General features: G+C 39.5%; 1 protein-coding gene and 1 non-coding gene across 3 annotated transcripts in view; one reads left to right on the top strand and one right to left on the bottom strand.

Annotated features, from left to right (window-relative positions):
* Positions 1 to 24,686, top strand: part of MBOAT2 (membrane bound O-acyltransferase domain containing 2) — a 153,322-nt gene that overhangs the window by 5,692 nt on the left and 122,944 nt on the right. The gene's annotated exons all lie outside the window — the stretch shown is intronic.
* Positions 19,232 to 19,334, bottom strand: LOC116481370 (small nucleolar RNA U13). The gene has a single exon (XR_004251532.1). It is a non-coding gene; the product is annotated as a small nucleolar RNA U13 (small nucleolar RNA).

Genomic DNA, 24,686 nt, shown 5'->3' with positions numbered 1-24,686 from the left:
GGGTTTCACCATGGTCTTGATCTGCTGACCTCGTGATCCGCCTGCCTCGGCCTCCCAAAGTGCTGGACTTACAAGCGTGAGCCACCGTGCTCGGCCTGAGCCTTCTTAAGAGTATGACTTTTAGGAAGAGAAGGTAAATGGCAACAAAGCAAGCAGATCAAAGATTTATTTTCAACTTGCCATTTGAGTGCTCTAGGTTTAGAACATAAATATTTAACTCATTTCTCTCTCCTATCTACTTTTACACTCATAATGAGCATTAGTCGTCATCATGAGAACACTGAAAACCCAGAGAGTCTGCTGTGAACGATTCCTTTTCATCAAGAAGGCATATGGGACTGAGAATCTTGAATCTGTGTTTTAGCTCCTGTCAGTTAACAGTTTTAGATATGTTACTATACATGAATGAGTTTCCTCCTCTATGTGTGTTGGGCTTAGTTTTAAAATTCCATGATTCTCTGTCTTATTAACTGATGAAGCTGCCCAAATTCTTTTTGGACCAAGTTGGAGAGAAGGAAAGTGAACTACTAAATTTTGAAGATGTTTTCAATAGTAAAGAGAGTTGAAACTGCCTCTCTGTTTAATTCAGAGCAGCTAAGCAAAATACCACAAGCCCTGACAATTGCAGCTAATGTAGGTTTCCCTGTATTCCATGTCCTTCATTAAGAGGAAGTAGTAGGGCAGTGGTGTAGTGGAAATGGCATGATTAGGTTGGCAGCCAGACTCTGCCAGCCTTATGCTCTTTGGCAAAACACTAAATTTTTCTTTAAGCCGTGGTTTCTTTATCTGTAAAATAAGGATAATAGTAGTAGTACCTATTTGTAGGTTATCGTGAAGATTGAAACCATAATCTTTGTAAAATGCCAAGCCTGTAGTAGATGTTTGATGCACAGTTCCTTCCTCTTTACAAATTATCAAATTTCTGGAATTTATTTATGTTTTTATTTTGAGATGTTAACATCTGTTCATATGTATTTCATTTTTAATCTTTAGGACTTGCTTTTTAGGAAGGGAAATATAAGGCTTGGGTTCGGTCGTATGCCCACACAGTGATTAAACTAGGATTAAAATCTAGTTTTGAATTTGGAGTCAGAAGTGTTTTTTCTGCTTCCTCACTGCTTCAAGAGCTCTTTGTCTCCCTGCTTTAAAAATGCTTCCTATGTTGTTACTGCCTCTGTAGGTACAAACAGCCTTCATCTCCTTCAACTCTGTTTATTGGGTCCATCAGGGCCAACTTTCCAGGGAAATAAAAACAACTCACACTCAGCTTTTGGCTCCAGTTGGTTTAACAGGTGGGACTCTACAATGATAGCAGTTGGTAAGATTCCTTTAAAATAAAAGCAGCCATAAATATGACCCTCAGTAGAGTGGTCTTTTAATGGTTTTTATGCGTGCTGTGGGTGATTGAAGCAGGCTTTTCTCAGTATGTAGTGTGTGGCAACTGGGGCAGCTGATGGGTGGAAAGGTAGGCTCAGGATTCAGGAGATTGGAACAGGCACTGGTGACATGCCCCTTCTACCATGGCTTCCCAATCCTAACCGTCCTTCCTATATCCACTGCACCTTGCATACTAATCTTTTTCTGAATCCCATCTGATGTGACTGCTTCCTTATTTGAGCCAGGAGAGCATTTTGGATTTGACATTGTTCTGGCATTTACATTCTGCTTAATGTTATACGTATCATTCAGGGTTCTGGTAAGAGAGACAGATTGAAGTAGGTAACTAAGGCAACCAGGTAACTTAAAGAGCTATTTACAAAGATGTGGGCAGGTCTTGGGAAATCAGTAAGGAATAGCGAAGGTCCCGAGCCAGCTGCACTAGATGTGGAGGGTCAAGGGGGAAGGAAGGAGCAGAACCCCAAGATTGTGGCTGTGGAGTAGGGGCTGCTTCACAGCAGGGGAGGAAGAGCTATGGCCTCCAGTTAAGGACTCAGCCAGCCTACAGCGAACCTGAGTGAGGGCTGCGGCTGGGAGGACATGCCCCTGCCTCTCGCTTCTCCCATCCTCTCATCTCCTGCTGGGGTCTACTTCAGAGGACAAGTTGGTGCTTTGGGGGCACAGAATAGAGAGGAGAGTGGATCTGGAGGGGTATTTAAATACAGTCCAGAACGTTAGGGTTGCTTCAGTATTACTTATTTCTCTACCCGATGAATACAAATAAAAAACCTGTTGTCAGACTGCTTTATGCACATTCTTATTTTGTCTCTTTTTTCTCAGTCGTACATTTTGAAAGAATAGTTGATTTCCTAATTCCAGTTCACTTTTAAAACCATTATAATCAGGCTTCTGTCTCTGATACTCAGAACCAAATCCAGTGGCAAATGTTGAGACATGCAGCACTCATCAGTTACTTCCTTGCTTAAAACTCTTCACAGCTTCCATGTTGCTGAGCCATTGCGGTGCATTTTTGAAGTGTGGCTCTGAGACCACTTGTGTCAAAAATCACTTTGGATTGTTATTAAAAGTGTACATTCCCGGCTCTACTCAGGCTATACCCAGTGAGGGCCAGGGAGTCTGCATTTTTGACAGGGCTCCTGCTTCCCCCCACCTCCCGGCACCATCACAGGTAACAGACTTGGGGCAAAGTTTTTAGGCTGTTCATATTATTAAAAGTTTATTAAAATGGAATGTATTTTAAAAAAAGTTTATATTTAACACATTAACATGTACTCGCCAAAACATAAGGCAGTGTAATTGTGCTATTGACAATATAGTCACAAGGGAAAAATAAAATTCATTGTGCACTCTACTCTAGGCAATTTGGCCCTGAAACAAGACAAGATTAAAGTTGGATGGTGTACACATCTCCCTTCAGTCCTGTCACTGCATCTCTGGTGACTGTATGTATAATCTCGTGTGTAGAAAATGTTGAAAGTCTACATTTGGGGTCCTTCTGGAACGGGAGGCCTGGGCCAAGTGTCCCTTTTGGCCTACTCTGTGAGAGAGCCTGCTCTGTGTGATTCTTTGTTCCCTCCTTTACAAATTGTATTGATTGATTGATTGGGATAGGCTGGAGTGCAGTGGCTCAGTCTCGGCTCACTGCAACCAGTAGTGAGATTGCCGGATTATGTGGCAGTTCTGTTCTTACTGTGAGCTTACCTTTGAAAGTCTCTGTCTGATGGGGTAGGCTTGGACCCTCAGAAGGATGGCTTATTCAACCCCCGACCCCTGACAAACTCTCACACTCTTTCCACACATGCCAAGTAAATTGCTTAGAGCAACGTATGCAGAAGTGGCAAGCTGGAATTTAAATCCTGGCTTTCTGCTGCTTAAAGTACTTGCATACTCAATTACTTAAAACACTCCTCGATACATTTTCTGTCTTTTAACTCCTTGACTTTGATTAATCTGTTTCCTCTTGAAATCCCTGCTACACTTTTTGGCTTGGCAGATCCGTATTTTTCAATAGTCAGCTAAAGCCTATGCCTCCTTGATGAAGCGTTTTAAGATTTGCCCCATCCTTTCCTCCCTTTTTGGGTATCTTGCATGCATGATATGTTCGTGCATGCTACACCTACCTGCCCTAAGTATTTGTAATTCTTCTGCCTGAGGCTGCAGGCATTCCAGGTGGACCCATGACTTGGGACCCCTTCACACAGCTGTCTCGCATCCCATGCAGCATTTATGTCATGAGGCTAGTGTTCTGGAGAAGGACTGAGAGAAGAGAGGCCCCTGGTATTCCTGATCTACCTCTCTCCTTTGCTCTGGACTAACCAGCCTGTCCCGTTTCTGTACAGCAGAAGCCCAGTGTCATCCAGTTCTGTCTTTCTTAGGAAGGAGTTAATGGCAAGATCCCATGTGGGGTCCTCGCCCCTCTCCACTGCCTTCTTGTCATATGTGAGTACCCCTCCAACTCCAGGAAGCAGTGCTGTGAGAGAGTGCCTGGTGTTTCCAGGTGACTGGGCTGCCCTGTTGGTTAGGGCCCTCCGAACAGTCCCCTCATGCCCCGCTTTCATTGTATTCTACTCTGATAACACCTGGAGCATTGATTTTTTTTGTTTGTTTGCTTTACAAGTCTCCCCCCCAAACTAAATTTCTTAAGAATAAGGACCTCCACTTACTCATCTTTGTGTCCCGTCTGCCTAGGACCATTCTTGGCACGGAGCATGTTTAGAGTCCGCAGGGCTGGTGTGAAGAAAGCATAGACTGGCTCAGCTTCTGACTGTTGCTTGTTAGCTGTGTGCTCTTGGCAAGGTGCTGATCTTTTATTTGCTTCAGTTTCCTCATCTATAAAGTAGGGCACATAGTGGGTCTCTCCCCACGGAGTTGTGGTTAGCACTGAGGAGACGATGCACACAGAGTCAGAACCTGGCGTTTTGGGTGTTACTGACTTTAAGTGCTTTCCCAGGGGCTGGAGAGCCCTCTGGAAAGCCCATGCTGTTTAAGGCTTTACATTCTTCAGAGCCTAGGAGAGTGTTCTCTGTCATCCATTTTACAAGGAGTGGAGTGTCTCATGTATGCCAGGTGGTGAACAAGACACAGAGTACAGCGGAGGTACTGCAGTTGAATGCAGTGATTTTCAGACGTAAAACACCACAGCTCCTTGGAGCACTTAGCCTGGTAGAGAGGGCCAGGTCCTGCCGAGGAAGTTAGGAAGGCCAGGTTCTGAGGGATGGGGGCTAGTGGGTCTAGTGGGGTCATGCTGGGTGTTCCCAGGGGACTTTTCCTGGGAACTGCGCACTTTTCCTGTCTTTTATTGGCACTCACGCCTCCTGGGCTAGGTAGAAGGCAGGTTAGGGCCTAGGGAATCTGTGGACACTCACTTCACTAGCCGACAAGCTTCTCCACAGACTGAGCTCCCCTAATCGGCTTCTGGTCACTCTGCAGCTGCTTTCTCTTGCAGCTGGTCTGTGCCTCTTACCGCTGTGGAGTCTTGAGCATTCCGATGCCTTTAGTGGTTAGGCTCACTGAAGGACCGCGCAGCAGGTCTCTCTTAGGTGAGAAGTGAGTGATAGAAACCTTTTTCAAATGGGTTACTTAAAAGGAGGCTGAGGACATGCAAAGCATTGAAGAATTTTGGGGGATTTTGGCTGAATTATTCAAAAAGAATTGAAGATAATTCTGAGAGGTACCAGTATTTTCAGCTGGATGATTACAGTGTCAGGTGTGGTTGGAAAAAGAAGCTTTATGAGCATTTTAATCAAGAGCTTCAGATAAAAGAAGCCTGCAGTTTGACAATTGTCTTTATCGATAGAGAACAGAGGACTGCCACTTTAGTGTCCCTTTAGTAGGGCCCTCCAGAAAGACTCCTTTGGGGTATCTCAGCCACCCTCCATGTCCTCCAGCCATCCATCCAGTCCAGGGAAGCCTGGCTTTTGGGCAGCAGCAGATGTGTCATCGACAGATTCTCCCAGAGCAGCTCAAAGGAACAGGTAAACTCGTGTCCCTGTGGAGTGGGGAAAGCTCTGCTGAGCCAGGTGAACAGCCAGCTGCCAACCCCGTGGACCACATTCTTCTGGGAAGTCCCAAGCTCTGACCAGCATGCCTTGCTTCTGTCTAGGCATTGGACAAAGACATAGCTTCCCATTTTAATCCATCATCTCATAGAAACTTTTTCAGGTTTTGGAGATTTTCTGCGCCAGACTTAGGTGTTAGTGGAAGGTCAGGGTGATACATAATATATAATTTTAGATATATTTAAGTTGTTCAATACATGTGTGGTATGTGTTAAAATAAAATAGATAGCTCCCTGCTTATACAAACAAAACATTCTGATTCTTTTAATTTTCTTTTTGAAACTAGATTATAGCTAAAACTACAATATATACATGAAAAACATCTAAGTGATACTTTCCTTGTTAAAACTCAATGGAGAGGCTGGGCACGGTAGCTCATGCCCGTAATCCGAGCACTTTGGGAGGCCAAGGCAGGAGGATCCCTTGAGTCCAGGAGTTTGAGATCACCCCAGGCAATGTAGCGAGACCTTCGAATCTGTATTAAAACAAACATAAAGAACGAATGGAGAGAGGCGCTGCCTGTTACAGAACAAGTAGTTACAAAACCATTTATCTACTGGATGCTCAATAAATAGTAAGTAAAACTGGATGCATCTAATTTAACAATATTAAATTTCAAGATAGATGTAAAGACCTGCAATTTAAAGGTCTAGAAATTAATTGTATAGACAGGAAATGACTTGAGACCGGAAGTACATTTCATCAACAAGCCCTGGGAGTTTGTGTTTATTGTATGGTTGCTTAGCTGACCAGATTGTGAGGTTAGGTGAAATAGCTAATCCCAACATAAATTCCAAGTTCAGATGTCTGGAGGGTACCAGGGAAGGAACATGAATGGAAAGGCAGATGCATGGGTTTTCCGAGGTGTGGACAGCATGACCGTCTGAAAGCCCATGCCCAGGCTAAAGGGAAAGCCCCTACTCATTTTTGCTACTGGTGACCATAAAGGAATGTTGGCTTGGTGCTGCCAAAGCTGATTTGTCAAGGAAAGATGGAAATTTGGATTTTTGTGAAAACAGGATTTTTTAAATTGGAGGTAAAATTTTAAGTTTTCTCTTTTTGAGCCCTGATAACACATCTAGACTAGATTTAGTTTATTGGCCACCAGGAATTAGGTAACAGTTTCTGTTAAGTTTATGGTGTTCAGTCCAATCTGAAGTACACTTGTGTTCTGAGACTTAAAAGGAACATTGACAAATGAGATTATAACCAGAGCAGGGCACTGAAGACTACAGAATGCCTGGAAACCATGTCAGGCAGTAGTTGAAGATACAGTTCTTATATTTCACCATTTAGTAATTTCATCCTTAAATTGGCTGAAAGAGTTTCAAATTTTATCCGACTAGTTCTTTTCATTTGGAGAAGATCACATCTTGGAAATAATCTTGAAAGTTAATACCCCATTACGGTGGAAGGTTGGAATTTCACACTACTATCATTTTATTCTTTTTGCAGATCCAGTATTACTATTATTAATTGGTTTACATTGTCAAGGCCATTTTATGGTATGTGACATTAAAATAAATGTCTAGCTGGAGGGGAATAAAGTAATACTTGGAAAGGTCTTGATAAGTCCCTGTCAGTTTTTCGTTTTTCTAGAATGTGTATTGATTTTTGGCCAAAATGTTTTGTTTTGTGATAACTCTGGAGTTATCAGCTTTGGAGTTTAGGTTTAATCTGCAGTGTGCTTCTCTGTGAGTGTCAGCATGCCTTTTCTAATACTAGGACTGACACAGCTGTTCTTATTAGCTATATCCCAAGAATAGCAGTGACGGAGATTTTTGGTTTGCAAGTAGAGCCAGGAAGATGAAGGTAGAGGACAGGGCAGAGATTTGTTGAACTGGTACTTAGTATCTTATACTAAGGGGTCCTTAGTATAAGCTTATAATGTTGGGTGCTGTAATTATAGCCCTTGTATATTTCTTGTATGATGAGACTAGTTATGTCTTCACCTTTTGTTCTTAGAAAATACTTTTAAAGCCACATAGTAAAGGAAAATTTTGTTAAACTTGGCATCAAACATTGAGCCTCAGCTGTCTATTAGACTTGAGTGGAAATTCTGATATGTTAATCAAAATTAATTCTAAGTATTGTTGCAATTTTTATATGAATTGAAGGAATTCATTTCTAAGGACTCAAGTTTCTTTTTAAGGTATAAGAAATATAAATTAATGGAGAAATATTCCAAGAAGATTTTTGGCATGGACTCAGAGTTTTACTTTATAGGATTATAAAGTGATCTATTAAATAATTTTTAAATGAATATTGCATTGGATAGGAAACGCTTCAGTAGATTAAAAAATTCTTAGAAATTAATAGTAAAATAGTATATTAAAGATAAAAGGATGTTGGTACCATGTCAGCAAAGACAGAAAAGACTGGAATAGTGCCAGAGGCTGGACTTGGATTGCTTTCCTTTTTGTATTTTATTGAAAGCAGGAACCACTAGAAAATAATATAAAAATATTAAACTACTTTCCCTATTTTGTCTCTATCTCCAGATTTGATAAATGTGTGATACTGGAGTTTAGCCCTTGTGAAATGAAGGAGAAAGTATAAATTTTCTCGGAATCCTGGAGCAAAGGTGCAACTTCTAGTTAAGGAAACTGCAGTGTAAAGAAGGGACAGCTTAGCTCATTCAGTATTTATTGCTTGCCAGGCTTTTTCCTAGGCCTCAAATTTCAGAGAGCAGAGGGTCGAGTTGGCAGGGTTTGATGATATAACAAATGAAAAAACAAACGTGTTTCATATATTTAGATTATAGTGACTAAGATCGTGGATTGAGTAGTCAACCTGTGTTCCAGTTGTGGTTCTGCAACGTAGCATCTGTTACAAGCTGGGTGAGTTTATCTGTGTGCACAAGAGTGTAGTGTGTAATGAGTACTCTATAAATGGTAGCTATGGCTGCCATTGCACCTTTTGTGCAAACTGCTTGTGTGAAATACAGTTTTATCAGGTGTTGGTTATCTGGATTGTACTTGAACACTTCTGCTGGTGCAGCGCTTGCTCCCTTCGTTAGGGCAGCCAGTTTCATTTCTGGATAGTTGTAGTTGCTGGAGAGTTTGTCGTTTACATGCTTGCAAACTTTCTGGAGTAACCCAGAAGTGGTCTGAATAAGCCCACTTCTTCGTGGTTACCTTTCAGAGAATTGGACACTTCCTATTCTTTTTTCACATGGTTGGCTTATGAACACCTGCATATTTGTACATTAGGCATCAGTAGCCCTCAGTCTTCTGTGAAATCCATGGGCTCATGATTGAACATTTCTAGCTCTCCTGGGATGATACAGCTCCATATCTTGAAAGTTCACTTTCTAAGTGTTGTCCTCTCTAGAGTTTTGCAGTATTGGTGTACTTATTTGAAGATTTTTTTTGCCTCTATTGTTTACTAAAATGTACTGAAAATAAAATGGCTAATTTAGTAATAAGCATGTTCTCATAAATTATCCTGTTGAGCCAATGATAGAACCCATGAAGCATGCCCAAAATACCATTTCTTTAGACGCAGTAGACTCATTTGACGTTAGCGGGCTGATGGGTGTCAGGTGTGAGAAAGGAGCGTAACTGAAGGACGCAGGTGGCGTGCTGGAAATGTGTTACCTAAGATTACCTGAAATAGGGGCTCATCAAAGCACATTTCTGGTCAAATGTCTAATGATAGTGTTAAAATCAACATTGAGTTAAAGCTGAATGTTACCTAGGCAAATCTCAAAGATTTCTTTGTCTTCAACTCCTGAAAATGATCGACAGTGTCATCTAATCATTTCTGCAAACATTTGTTTCCCTCCATAGATTCAAAACAATAGGAACTATCTTATTAAAACATTCTAAGGCTTAATTTCAGGTTTGATTAGTGAGAACAATACATGTTTTAGATACTCCAATTTTCTTTAACACTTTCCTTTTTTCTTCATATACTTTATATATTTTATTGTGTATGATTCATTATGGATATTACTATGCATGAGTTTAGGATTTTTTTTTTCTCCTTGCAATATTGAGATGTCAGAGCTAATTGTTCTCCTTTTAATTCATTCTCACGGGATGTGTAGAATTCACAAATAGAGCTTTTTCATGAAAAAGGCTGTTTTTCATTATTTGAATGGAACTAAATAACTCAAAATCAAATACAGCTCCTGGGGTTATTTTGTTTAATGTTGGCATACTAAACAAGCTTACAAATAATATATTATGAAATAATCAAATCTCTTAATGACTTCTTAAAAAATTTGGCTCAAAGGATATAATGTTCTTCCAAAAGTTGTCATATAATGAACCCTTTCTCAATACTCACATTAACTCATTTGTTTCCCAAGTCTCAGTTACAGTATTGTATTTTTGTAATAAAACATATTTAAACTGATACAATAGTAATATATAAATCATATAAAGTCATTTATTCTTTACACTCCAAGGTAACTGTAGAGTGTTTATACATATTTGAAAGTTGATGTTCATACAGTAACAATAAATATGAATGACATGCATTGTTTGTATTTTTGATGTTACTTTGCTTATCAGAAATGATGGTGGTTTAGGCTATCAGATGGTCACTGACCTCCACCAATTTAAGGATGCTACAAATGACCAGCAAGTAGATATTAGGCCAAGACCCAAACCAAAGCAAAATAGCGGGGATTTGGGCTTAACCAAGGACAAAGCCAAAGTTCAGTTCATCTGTACCTTAAAAAGGGAAGTGAAATGAGGTACTTCACAATGTTTTTGCTGTTTGAGAGCTAATTCTTCTTTTATAACATGCAAATATGTTTAACATTTTTGCATTTCTAATTTCATTTGTGTTTTCAGTAATGTGTTACATACTCTAGTAGGGAACTGAATTTAGTTTGTATATTTCTCATCTGATTTAGAAAGTAATACATCTTTATCATATGAAACTTATAAAATAAAAAAGTATAAATAGAAAATTTAAAAATCACCCATTACCCTTCAGTCCAGAGACAACTTTTGTTAATATATTTTTATTAGAGTGTGTGTATATGTTGAAACAAAATTGGGCTCATACTGAACATAAAATTTTTGTAACCCAGCTACCACGTTGTGAGGAATCCCAGGGCATATAAAGATGCCTTGTGTAGGTGTTTGAACCTACAGGCCCAGCTAAAGTCCAGATGACAGCCAGCATCCACTGTCTGACATGTGAGTGAGCAAGCCTTTAGATAATTCCAGTCTCTGATGCCAAATAGAGAAACAGTGAGGTGTCCATGCTGAACCTTGCCCAAATTCCAGATTCCAGAGCAAAAGAAATCTGAGTGTTTTCAGCCGCCAAATTCAAGGGTACTTTTTAGGTCATCAGAGTTTTCATTTGGCAATCATATATTTTTAAAAAATTTTAATTGAATGTAACTTAAATATGGTGAAATGCATAGATCTTAATTGTGCAGTTTGACCAATTTTGACAAATGTGTACACTTGTGTAACTCATATCCTGTGTAACCCTTGTAAAGGTGAACATGGTAGGCCAGAGTGAGCAAGGTGTAAGTGTTAGATGATGAGTAGAAAAGACTGGGAGGACTTTGGTCATAATATAAATAGGAAGCCATGAGATTTTTGAAAATATACTTTTAATTTTAGAATATTTTTAAATTTGCAGAAAGTTGTGAAGATAGTACAGAGAGTTTCCACATACCCCACGTCCAGTTTTTCCTCTTGTTAACATGTTTCATTAGTATGGTCATTTGTCACAGGTGGTGAAGCAGTATTGATAATTATTATTGACTAAACTCTGTACTTTATTTGATAGATTTCCTTAGTTTTTACTTAAGGTTAAGGTCTGTATTAGTTAACTGTCATAACAAAAACCATAGACTGTGTGGATTAAACAACAGAAATTTATTTTCTCACAGATCCAGAGGCTGGAAGTCTGAGATCCAGGTGCCAGCATGGTTGGGTTCTGGTGAGGGCTCTCTTCCTGCCTTGCAGACGGCCACCACTGGGGGGTGTGCTCACGTGGTCTTTTCTAGATGCGTTCTTAGTGAAAGAGAGAGCAAGCCCTCTGTCTCTTTTTATAAGGGCGCTAATCCAGTCAGGCCAGGGCCCTACCTATCTTCACAACCTCATCTAATCCAAATTACCTTCCAAAGGCCCCATCTCCAAATGCCATCACATCGGGGGTGAGGGCTTCAACATATGAATTTTGGGGGGAAACAGACATTCAGTCTATAGAGTCCTTTTGTGTTCCTGGATCTTATGCAGGCTACCGTATGACTTTTTTTTTAAAGACAGAATCTCGCCCTGTCGCCCCCAGCCTAGAGTGCAGTCATGTGATCATGGCTCACTGCAGCCTTGACCTCTTGGGCTTAAGTGATCCTCCCACGTCAGCCTCCTGAGTAGCTGGGACTACAGGCATGTGCCACCAGTCACGGCTAATTTTGTACTTTTTGGAGAGAGGGGTTTTCACTATGTTGCTCAGGCTGGTCTCGCAAGTGATCAGCCTGCCTCAGCCTCCCAAAGTGCTGGGATTACAGATATGAGCCACCGTGCCTGGCCCGTATTACATTTAGTCATTGTGTCTCCTTAGCTTCCTCCAGACTGTGGCAGTTTCTCAGACTTTACTTTTTTTTTTTTTTTTGGTGACCTTGTCGGCTTTGAGGATAACTGGTCATGGATTTTGTAGAATCTCGCCAGTGGGATTTATTGAATGTTTTTCTCATGAGTCTGTGCTTATGGGTGTTTGAGAGGAAGACCACAAAGATGAAGTGTTGTTTTCATCACATCATTCCAAAGGTATGTACTTTGAGTGTGACTGATCACTCTTGATGTTAATTTGATCACCTGGCTGAGGCAGTGTCTGTCAGATTTCTCCACTGTAAAGTTTCTCTTTTTACTCCCACTTTCCATATTGCATAGCCATTCTGAGCAGCCTATGCATAGGGGTAAGCTGTGGATGCTTTGAATAGAGGAATTAGCTACTCTGGTTTACCTCTGAAGAAGCTCTCATTACTGTGTGGAGGGCAAGAGTTGAATCGGGGGGGGGAGTCAGCTTGTGGTCACAGTAATCTAGGCTTGGTGATAGTGGTCATGGCGGGTGTGGTGCAGAGTGGCCTCATTTGGGATATACTTGAAGGTAGAACTGATATGACTTACTGGTGGATCGAATGTAGTTATAAGAAAAAGAGAAGACTCAAGGATGACGCTTCCTAAGTTTTTGGCCTGAGCAGCTAGGGCAGATAATTATGGGGAGCTAGGGGACAGGGTGGGGAGGACTGGAAAAGAAGTGGCTTTTGGAGCATGGGAAGGGTGGACATGAAAGGTTTTCCTTTGGGCTGTGTTAAGTTTCAGATGCTTGTTAGATTTTGAGGTATAAACATGTAGACCATTGAAGATGTGAGTCTGGAGTTCAGGTATAGATCAGGTCTCAATGTTCTATTTGGGGGTCACACATTTTATCTTTAAAGAATTCCATGTATTTTCAGAATAAGAATTTAGTTTGATAGAATAAAGAACCTGTGGTAATTTGATTCGAATGATGAAAAAAATTTAAATCAAACTTTTTTTTCCCCTGAAAGCATTGTGAAAAAACGGTAAAATGTAGATGATTTTCAGTCAGCATCAGTGTGACCTGTCTGTGTCTGACCTAAGTCTCAGCTAATATAGCCAGCTGAGAAGTGGAAGATGAAGAATTTGATTTGCATATCTTAAAGCCTTTGAGAAAAGGAACTAGACATTTTAGTTTTTTTTTTCCCTTAAGGAACTATATGCCTATATTTTGAGCCTTACATTTTTTTCTTAGAGGAAAACTAGTCAGGAGTGGGAGGCCTCTGAACAAGCTTCATTCTGTGTAGCTGCCAGCTTTTCTTTCTCTTTCTCCAGGAGAACACTGGCCCTCAGCGCCTCTTTCTGCTTCCCCTTGTTCAGACCAGTGGGGGCGACTGGCTTTCCTGTCTGACTCCTCCTGTTTTGGTAATGAAGATAGGGAGGCTGAAGGATTGATATTATTTGGCTCCCTATTTAAAAGGTAGTTATGTAAAATTAAATAAAATTTGGCCAATACCACTTGTGACTTTAAGTTGTTGTAGAAATTGATTCATTATGATTCAGAAAAGAGAATTTTAAGTTAATAATATTGGAAGAATTTATGGTTTTTTCTCTTCCCTTCCCTCCCCCCTAGTTCTTTATTTATTTTTAGAGCTTTTTGTACTAGTACATCCTCCCTTTTCTGGGGAGTTGATTTGAGAAATTAGATTTGCAAGAGAATGTATGCTTTTAGAGGATGATGAAAGCCACTTGTGCTCCAACTTAAGGAAAACCCTTTTAAGCTCCCTGCATGCCCTTTCTAGACCCCATCCCAGAGAGGAATGACTTCTGGAATATTGTGTTAATCATTTCCTTGCTTTCTTCATAGTGTTAACCACAAACATATATATGTATGTGGTAATAAACATGAAATTTGCCATCGTAACCATCTTTAAGTGCACAGCTCAGTAGTGATAAGTATATTCACAGTGTTGAGCAGCAGATCCCCAGAACTTTTTCATTTTGCAGAACTGAAGCTGCATATTCATTAAGCAACTCCTTATTTTCCCCTCACCCCAACCCCTGGCCTTTTGTTTCTATAAAGTTGACTGTTCTAGATACTTTGTGTAAGTGGAAACCTATAGTGTTTGTCTTTTTGTGACTGGTTTAATTTCACTTAGCATATGTTTTCAAGGTTCATTTATGTTTTCACATATGAGGTATGTTATGGGACCTCATAAAAGTCAAAATTTCTTTCCTTGTAAAAGCCGAATAATATTCTATTCATAGTTCTTAATTTCCATGTGATTGAAATTATAACATTTTATTCATGATTTGTGATATTTTTGTACCTAGTTTAGGAAAGTCTTCTGTATACTGAGATCGTAAAGATATCTTCCTATATTATCGGTTTAAGAAATAATTTTTGTTTATTTTAAAACAATATTAAACTCACAGAAAAGTTCCAAGTACAATTTAGAGAATGTTTTCCTGAACCATTTGAGAGTAAGTGCTGACTCGCTGTCCCATCACTTCTGGATACTTTTGTGATATTTCCTACAAAAAAGGACATTCTTCTGTGTAATCTCAAAATGACCATCAAAATTAGGAAATTAATAAATTTCTATCATCAAATCTTCAGACTTTAAGTTTTACCAGTTATCACATCAAGTCCTTTTTAGCAACAGTGTCCAGTTTGGAATCATAGGTTGCATTTAGTTCGCATGTCTCTTTAGTCTCCTTAAGTCTGGAACACTCCCTTTATTGAACTGAGAAATATTCCTTCCTCTTCTGTTTTCTGGAAGGGACTGTGTAAAACTGGTATTAATTCTTTTTTAAACATTTGATAGAATTCTCCAGTAAAACCATCTGGGCCTAGAAATGTTTTTTTCTAGATTTTAAATTCCAAAGTGTTTCGTTAACAGTTACAGGGCTATTTAAATTACCTATTTCATATCGGGTGAGTTATAGTAGTTCGAGTATGGAATTGGTGCATTTCACCTAAGAAATTTCCATTTTAGCTAATCTGTGTGCAGTTTTATTCTTCCTTACTTTATATAGATATATTTGCAATGAAAATACAATATGTATTTATGAAAATATGTATTTTACATCTGTATCATATAATTTCATATCTGTATCATATAATTTGGATCAAGCTCTAGATGCAGCCAGGACCTCAGTGGCAGGCTGTATTCTGCACAGATGGGAGTCTCAGTGACCTGTAAAGTCTGTGCCTTTACACACTTCAGAATTTGCTATGCATGAGTCTCTCTGATTGCGGATAGTTGTATTGTGGCTATTCTGTGCACACCATTCTATTTCAATTTTTTTCCATGACTTATTATTCAAAACAGTGTGATACAATGAAAATCAGATTCAGGGACCATAGTCCCTGTCCCCAGGTTGCTTAGAGTCTCTGAGGGGTTATGGAGAAGTAATTAGGAAATTGGGAATCAGAGTGGTTTGTGTTCTGATGAGGAAGGGACAGGTCCTTATGAGAACACAGAGAAGAGGTACCTGTTTTATTCTCCTCTGCATCTCTAGCACCTGGTACAGTACCTGGCATATAGTAGGTTTCTCACTAAATCTTTGTTGAATGAATAAATAAACTCAGAGATGGGTTGACTGCATGGTCACTTTTGGGGAGATCTTACATCTGAGCTAAGTTGGTGATATCCACTGGAAGTAGATGGATGGAGGGAATTCTCCTAGGTGGGTGCAACAGTACGCAGCGTCATAGAAGTAAAGAAAGCTTAGCAATCTAAACAGTTGTCTAGAGCTGACTATTTGCAAGTGAGGAGTGGTTTCCAAAAGTGATTACAGACAGAAGGCTAAGAAGAAGTTACTCTGACCAAAGTATATATTGGACAAGGTTCGCGAAGAACTAGGATTGATTTTTACGAATTAGCATTTTTGTTTCTGGCTGTTGTGTTTACCATTGTTAAGTTTAGTTTCTAACATACCTTAAGAATAATGCTTTCCAAATGAATGAGAAATATTTTTTTGTGAAGTGTGGTACAGCTTTCTCCAGGTCTTACCTACTCGTCTTACTCAGACTATCTTTGCTCTAAAACAAAACTTTCCTATGCTGTAAATATGTCTGTGGTAAATCACGAGTTGACTGCTAATAATGGTGGGTCATACATTAGCATTTTCATGTGCCAGGTACTGTATTGAGACCCTGCCATGGGTTTTCTCACTTAATCTGGACAGCAGCCTATCTGAGAGGAAACTAAACCTGGGCTCACTCCCACTTTACAGAAGTAACTAAGGTTTGGGGAAGTTGAGTGGTGTGTACCCAGCGTCACTTAGGTAAGCCCACTACTCATATTTGGATCTAAGTCTGTCTGTCTTCATTAACCATTGAGTTTTGTGTGCTCTTTCCAATGTTTCATATGTCTTTTTATTAAATAAAAAAGGCCTGGGATTTAGTTTTGGGTATAGATCTTTAGAAAGTTCATCAGTTAAATATGGAAATGGTTTGTAATGAAATAACATATTAGGACACCCCTAAAGCAAATTACAGAAACCCACTTCAGCTAGCCAACATGGCTGGATACACATAGTCCAACAATAAACACTGTGTTCTTCATCTCTGTCTCCCTTCCTTTCTGTCCTTCCTGTTTCCCCCTCCCTCTTTATCCCACTGCGCTACCCCCTCTCTCATCCTGCTTTTCTTTGAGTGTTGGCCCATTCACTCCTGTCACAGAAGCAGCTCATTTGAAACCAGCTCCACCTGTGATCCTGGGAAGGGAGAGCATCGTCTTCTCTGAGGCTCTGGCAGAAATGCCCTGGGAAGACTCTTGTTCCTGGGGCCTGTGGCTGTGACAGGACTTTGTGAAACTACATGGAATGGGGCCGTTGGGGGTGACAGCATATCTGTATTTCATCTTGATCAGACATATTTGATGGCTGAAAGCTATAATTATTATGTAAAGATAATGCACAATATATTTTAATAGCTTTATCAAGATACAATTCACGTACCATACAACTCACCCATTTAAAGTGTACAATTCAATGGTTTTAATGTACTCAGAGCCATGCAACTATCACTGCTGTCTAACCTGGAACATTTTCATTACAAAAAGAAACGTTGTACCTTTAGCAGTCACTCCCCATTTCCCCAAACCCCTCAGCCCTAAGCAACTACTCGTCTACTTTCGGTCTCTATAGGTTTGCCTGTTTCGTGTAAGTGGAATCATACAGTATGTGGTCTTTTGTGTCTGGCTTCTTTCATTATCATAATGTTTTCAAGGTTTATCTATCTTTGCATATCTGTGTGCATTTTTTATTGCCAATTAATATTTCACTATATGGATATACCACATTTTATTTATGCATCTGTTGATGGACATTTAGGGTGTTTTCACATTTTGGCTATTATGAATAATGCTGCTGTGAACATTTTTGTAGAAGTTTTCGTGTAGATTTAAGTTTTCAGTTATCTTGTGTATATACCTAGGAGTGGAATTGCTGGATCATATGATAACCATGTCTCACATTTTGAGGAACTGTTTTCCAAAGTGGCTGTACCATTTTATATTCCCATCAGCAGTGTGTGAGAGTTCCAGTTTCTCCACATTCTTGTCAACACAATCTTTTTGATTGTAGGCATCTTGGTGGATGTGAAGTGGTATAGTGCATAATATTTTATAAAAAGGTTGTTTTGTTTTTTAAACAGTTGCTTGTTTATTTGTTTTTTTGCCTTGTATTGGACCTCTCCCAGTGGGCTCTGAACCTTTTCCACCTCAGTCCAGGTGGCCAGGTAGGCAGACCATGTCACTCAAAGGATCAGAAGTGCATGTTTGCGTTTTCTTTTTCTGTATAAACTTCATAATCTACAAGTGCAGATAGGGATTATTCTTATTTTCATATTAAGAAACTATGGTATAAAGAGGTTGTAAATGCCAGAGGTTATTTGGTCAGGGCTGGAACAGGGATTTGTCTTTAGGGTTGATTGGGTGGTGTTGAGTTGCTTGCCTCAGATCCGCTGTTGTCAGCCTGCTGTGATGTGGTAGGTGCATTCCTGTGGCACACATTCCCACTGTGTTCACTGTGTTCTATGTAGTTCCCACAACCTAGTTGCATCTCTACTGCTTTTTTTCTTAGAAATGTGAGGGCAAGAGTAATGTTTTAGGAATAATCTTTATTAAATTGTTCACAAACTTGACTACTTTAATTTTCATTAGTATAAATTACTTGCGGCATCCCAAAACTGTGCTAGTTTTCTATGATTCACAATTGCTGCCTTTGACTACTTAATTATGGTGACCTTTATCAGCTGTGTAGGGCTATTTACGATTCACCTTAGGGTTGATCTAAAATGTGATATTCTGGCAGTCCATAGTCTGGGATGCACAGATGGTTTTCCATCTGCGGCTTTCTCCCTAGCCCTAAAGAGACACTATTGTTAGGCGTATTAGTAGTGGAGTCTGCATATCAGGACTCCATGTTGAGTCTTGTGTTGTCAGCACAACATGAAAGAGTCTTTGTTGATCACACCTTATGCAAGAATCTATGTTGATCTCTTGCCATCGATTTGCCACATGTCGCTGTATAGTTTGGAAGTCAAAAACTTGTGATTTAGAATTGCTGTTAGGCTCATGCTTAATATTATAATGGCATCAAGCAATAGCAAGAAGAGATTACACATATTGGCAGTACTCCCTAAATTTGGAATAATACAACGATCTGCATAAAATAAAAGGAAACATGAGCTTGCAAGTATCTTAACAACACATACTTGTTAAGCTGATAATGTGGTGGGACTAGGTGCTGGGGGATACAATGAACAAAACAGATAAGAATCACTGTCCTTATAAAATGTACATCCCAGTGATTATTTTAATGATTTCCTAGAAAATCATTCATCATATGTGACATTGAGGCAAAATAATCTATTGTGATTTTCTTTGGTAGCAATGTCTGGAAACTTTAAAAGTCTAAAAAAGAAAAATAAATTAAAAATGCCTAAATTGATTCATTTAGATAGTGTATTATGTAAGTGATTATTGGTTAAATATCCCAAAGGCAAGATACCACCGATCCCAATCTAATCATTAAAAGTTAGTACTTTTTATATTGACCTGATCCTTCTTGAAAAGTGTACTATTTTAGTGGGAAGCAGTATAATTTCAAAATCAGATCAACATATCCGTAAGTTGATAAGCTGACATTGTATCTAATGGAAATCTGATGATAATGAGACAGGCCAGTAGAGGAGTTTTTTTGTTCTTTAGAAACATAATTTGAAGACTTGAAAATTAGTAGCACTGTTGAAATTGACCTTTATTTTTAAATAACAGGTAGTGTGCTGATGTTGTAAAAAAGGTTTGAGGAAAGCACATCTCACACATGAATGTGGAAACCCAGTCATCACACTTAGGAAGTAAGAAAGGATTCAAAATAGACCCCTCCCCCCAACCTTTTTTTTAAGCTGGGTGCTTTTATAATTTTTATTTTACTTTAAGTTCTGGGATACAAGTGCAGACTGTGCAGGTTTGTTACATAGGTATACGTGTGCCATGGTAGTTTGCTGCACCTGTCAACCCGTCATTTAGGTTTTAGGCCCCAATGTGTTAGCTGTTTGTCCTAATGCTCTCTCTCCCCTCGCTCCCCACCCCCTGACTGGCCCCAGTGTGTGTTGTTCCCCTCCCTGTGTCTATGTGTTCTCATTGCTCAACTCAGGTGGATGCCTTTTACCCCGTAGTACCTAGGCATTTGGAGAGGAATGCTTTCAAGTTAAATTAGGAAAGGATCACAATTCTTATTTGGGCTAATGCTTCTAATGGTCATAGCAGGAATGAATGAGTGAATAGATAAATTTTATTAGCAAATATGATAATAAGTAAAATTATTTACAAGATAATTTTAGATAATTAAAAATACTGTAAAGTCAGTAACATGGGGTCCATGACAAGTGATTGGGGATGCTTCTTTAGATTGTAAGGTCTGTGAAGCTTTGGAAGATGTTATTAGGGTTGTGAATGGTGAAACATCTGTGTGCATTCCATGTGTGGAGGTGGGGAAGTGTCAGCTTTGGGGTGGAAGTGAGTTGAGTGTGTTGGAGACGGTCAATATATTGGAATATAGCCAGTGAGAGAAGCAGTGCGAGATGAGGCTGGAGAGGTGGAAGGGGCCTTGGTCTTTCAGGGCAGAATAAGGAGTGGAGATTTTATTTTAATCATGGCAGTCTGTAGAGTGTTTTAGGGTCTGGAGATTGGTGGCCTCATGTCTGGGGCTGCTGTGTAGGGACTGACTGGTAGAGGCAGGAGAGGAAATGGGGACCTTAAAGAGCTATTGTCCAGAGAAGAAGCCATCGCAGCCGTGGAGACAGAGTCTGGGCCAGCTTTGTGATGTGCTTTGAAGATAGAGCTAAGGAACTGAAGCGTGGATTCCTTGTGGAGGGCAGGAGATGAGCAGTCAGGGGTTGATTGCTAGGTTTTGGTCGAAGTGTGATGGTGCAGTTATTCAGATGGGTCAACTTGGAGGAGAAGTTGGTGGTGAGGGGAATCAGCAGTTCCCTTTTGGCCACAGTAAATTTTAGATACTCATTAGATATTCAAGTGAAGTAGTTTAATGGATAGCCGAATAAATGTCTGAAGTTCAGCGGAGAGGTCAAGACTAAAATGACAGAGGAAGGTGTCAGCAACATAGAGCTCACTTCACAGCCATTAGGGAGTGGGCTCTGCAGTTTACTTCCTTAAACTGAGAAAGTTGGACAGGATTGTCTTTAAGGTCCCCTTTTTTCCAAAAATTAGATGTTCATCGAGTTTTAAGAGCCTTTGTAAGAAGCTTGAAGTGATGAGAATTTTCTCTGAAATGCTCTAGCTTCTTTCAAGCCATGAAAAGGATGAATGGGGAAGAAATACAGACATTTCAGTATTCCACGTCTGTATTCATTCCACAGTTGCTTGTCCACAAAGTGTGATATGTAACTTCAATGAAATACCCTTCTGAGAGGGAAAGTAACCTCAATCACATTGCAAGGTTTTCAGTTGAACCCAGTGGTGGTCAATGTGAACTTATTTTTATTAAAAAAAATTTAAACAGCTTTATTGAGGTATAAGTGACACCAAAGCTGTACATACTAAAAGTGTAAAATTTGGTGTTTTGACATAGGTATCCACCCATAAGGCTGTCACCACAATAAAGATGATAGACATATCTGACACCTCAACAGTTTCCTCGTGCCCTTCGGTACCGTCTCCCTCCTGCCTCTCCCTGGCCTCCATCCCCAGGCAACCACTGATAAGCTTTTTGTCACTATAGATTAGTTTGGGTTTTCTAGAAATTCATTTAAATAGAATCATACAGTAGGCACTCTTCTCTCTTTCTGGCTTCTTGGACTCCACATAATTATTTTGAGATTCATCCATGCTGTTGTCTGTGTCAATAGTTCATTCCTTTTTATTGCTAAGTAAGTAATATCCTATTGTATGACTATACCAGATTCACTTGTGCAGTCATTATGAAGTTAGACTACTTTCTTTTTCCCTTCAGCAGGTCTTCTGATTTGCTATTATTTGTAACCACCTAAGAGATTAAACGTGTCAATGTGCACACACACGGAGACACGCTCTGAACGTGCTTTATGGAAGGGCTTTTTTGTTCTGGTATTCATCCCCCTTCTTCCTGTTCAGGGATGGGCTGCTTGGCTTCTCATTTGTCAGAGCAAGCTTGACAGTGTTTGGAGAGGAAGCAGGCCCATCCTTTCTGTGCGTCTGTGTTCTGTGTGATGCTTTGGGATGTGTGTATGTTGTTGAGCCTTACTTATTTTTTGTCCGGCTTGTATTTATTTCAGTAGGTCGCCTACTGAAGCTTCATAGTTTAACCCTTCCATAGTTTAGCAGTTGTGGATGCAGTTAATCTAGTACCTTTTAATTTCATAGGACAGTGTAAATAAATTCCTTCTCAGTTTATAGGAATTTTTTATAGTTGGTTAAGACAGAGATCAAAATGAGATAAGCACTAATTATTAGCCTGGTAGGTAGGTGCCTACCTTTAATCTCTGTGGTGCCTTGATTAAATCACTCACTTTCTGCTTCTGTTTCGGTGCATTTGGGAAAACTTACTGCTTTTTGGTTTGTATGGATGGTCTGAGAATATATTTAGGGATTTGTGAGTTAATCAACCTTTGGGAGTCTGGCTGTTTTTAACAACATATGGATGTCTGGGCTGTAGATTGGCAGTTCTCTGTGCTGTTGTCTGGGAGGAAGAGGAGAGGATGTTATGTCTGATGTACAGGCTTGTCCTGGCAGAACAGGGCTTCTTGCTGGCTGAACCCAGTGTATTTGGTGTAGGTGGGATTAGAATGGGCAGTGGCCATATAATTCAGGAGATAAGAAAGAGTCTTAAGAGAGGCATGCCAAATAAATCTCTCTCATGATGCTGTTTCTCTGCCTAACATAAGATTTAGTGGCCATCATTTTTTTGTATTGTTCATTTAATTGTCTTTTACTGGCCTGTAAGTTTTGTGAGTGCAGGGACAACCATGGCTGTGGTGTTCATCCATTGTACCTATACAAGAAGTGTTTACAGAATGTTGATAGAATGTGTACTTATGCTTCTTGTACTTATTTTACATTTGTGGTTATAAAGTTTCTAGTTGTAGCAATTAATGTTTCCCTTTAGGCAAGATGGAAGATAAATATGAGCTGTTTTATTAGTCTGCTGCCCTTGATCTTAAGCAAATTCTTGAGGCATGATTCTTGCCCCCACTCCCTCACCCCTATTTTCCTTTCAGTGAACGAAAGGCACAGATGGAGCCAGGCCTTCCACTCAGGGATTGGTAGGAATGCATAGATGAATAAAATTTGTTCCCAAGCCACCAGAAGCTCACAATCAAAAAGGAAAGTCAGACTCACAGGCCAGTAAGTGACGGTTTAATATAAGCACATGTACAGAAATTACTTTAAAAAACACGGCACATGGATACATATGTAACAAACCTGCACATTGTGCACAGGTACCCTAAAACCTAAAGTATAATAATAATAAAAAAAAAGTATTTTGGGATCCCAAAAAGTATGAATAAAGGTTCTACTTTCTAGGTTGAAGAGGTAGGTAGAAGTGACGCCATTAAGTAAAATAGGAGATCCAGAAGGAAACGAGGCAGATTTGGTAAGATGGTGGCATTGGTCAGGTACAAGTGCAGTAAATAATTCAGTTTTTGGATGTTTTCAGTTTGAATTTTGTGCAGAGTGTTATTCTTTCTAGGTAATCTGTAGATTTTTGTGTTGATTTATAAAAAGCACCTTCCCCAGTTGGTAGCTTTGAATTCATCTTCATTATTTGTGAGGAGGCTATACTTTTTGGATTAGATATTCTCCATTACCTTACCAAAGTTGGCTCTAAATAGTAGAGCCAACTTTTTGCTTACATTATGCTTGGAAAAAGTGTTTTTTCTATGGCAATGGCCTAGAAATGTTTGAAAATGCTTGCATCCTTTAAGCTGTGGTTGCCATTGCATAAAATTTAGTGGGATGAAACTAGCAGATTCAGTATAGGGAGATGAGGTAATTACTATCTTAAATTCTGGTGCTTAGCTTCTTGTTTGGAAATTTGAAAGCAAGCATGTATTATTTTAAAAAATCATCTATTTGGGAGTAGATAATAAATGCCCATGTTGCAAAATATCAAGGGAGATGGGTACATAATGAAAAAGAAGTCTCCCTTTTACCCCATCCTCCACCCTGAGGGGCTGCCGTTGTTCCCAGTTACTGGGTATCCTTCCAGAGATATTCCGCGGGAGACGTCTGTTTCCTCTTGGAAATACAGAGATAGCGTGCTTTCCGGATTGGTTAATTCAGTGGCTCAGCAACCTCATCAAGGCCTAGGTTCTTTAATCTTTCTGTTCTGCTTTCTTATTTGTTTCTCTTAGGCTGCCCGCCACATGATTCCCAGGTGCCTTTCCCCTTCCGTGTGTCTCATGTACATGGCAAAGTCCACAGGCGAAAAGCAAGTATCTTTGTTGTATCCCTTTTTAAGAGTGAGGAAGACTTTCCCAGTAATCCCTAGCCATATTTCTCATTGAACAGAATTGCAGCACAGTTACATTCCCAGAATTAGTTGTTGGTGATGATTGGCTGAGACCAGTCGCTATTCATCCTATGAGACTAGTGAAGAGTCTAGCTTTTCTTAAAACACATGGCTGCCTGGTCTGGTTACTGAACAAAATCTGGGTTCTCTTAGCAAGGAGAAAGATTACTGCTATGGGGTATCTAAAAGATCATTTCATCTTAGTTCTTGGTACAGGGCTGCCTCATTCTTTGTGATGGCTAGAGAGCATTCATTCCACTCACTTCATGTACCATGCTTTAGTAGTCTCTGTCTTTTCCAATTTTTATATTATCACTGTGCTGCAGTACATGTTCATAAATGTAAATACATCGTCTTCCCTATTTCCAAATTGTTCCCTATTAACATTATGTCAGTATATATTAAATACTTCCACTAACAATGTTTAGTGTGCCTGTTTCCTTATACACTTGACAGTACAGAATACTGCTGAAGTCCATCTGATAGGTGAAAATGTTATTTTACTCTGATTTCAATTTCTGTTTCTTGTATTAGAGGGTTTGGGCATCTTTTCTTAGGAATGAATCATTTGTGATTCTTTTTCTGAGACCTGACTGTGCCTATGCTCTGCCTACTTTTCTATTATACTGTTTTTATTATTGATATGTAGGAGTTTTAGATAGATTAAAGAAATTAGCTCTTGGTGATATGACTTATACTATTGCTTTGTTTT

This window comes from Hylobates moloch, unplaced genomic scaffold (assembly GCF_009828535.3).
Source record: "Hylobates moloch isolate HMO894 unplaced genomic scaffold, HMol_V3 SCAFFOLD_13, whole genome shotgun sequence".
NCBI classification, from domain to species: domain Eukaryota; kingdom Metazoa; phylum Chordata; class Mammalia; order Primates; family Hylobatidae; genus Hylobates; species Hylobates moloch.
This window is presented reverse-complemented; position numbering and strand designations above follow the sequence as displayed.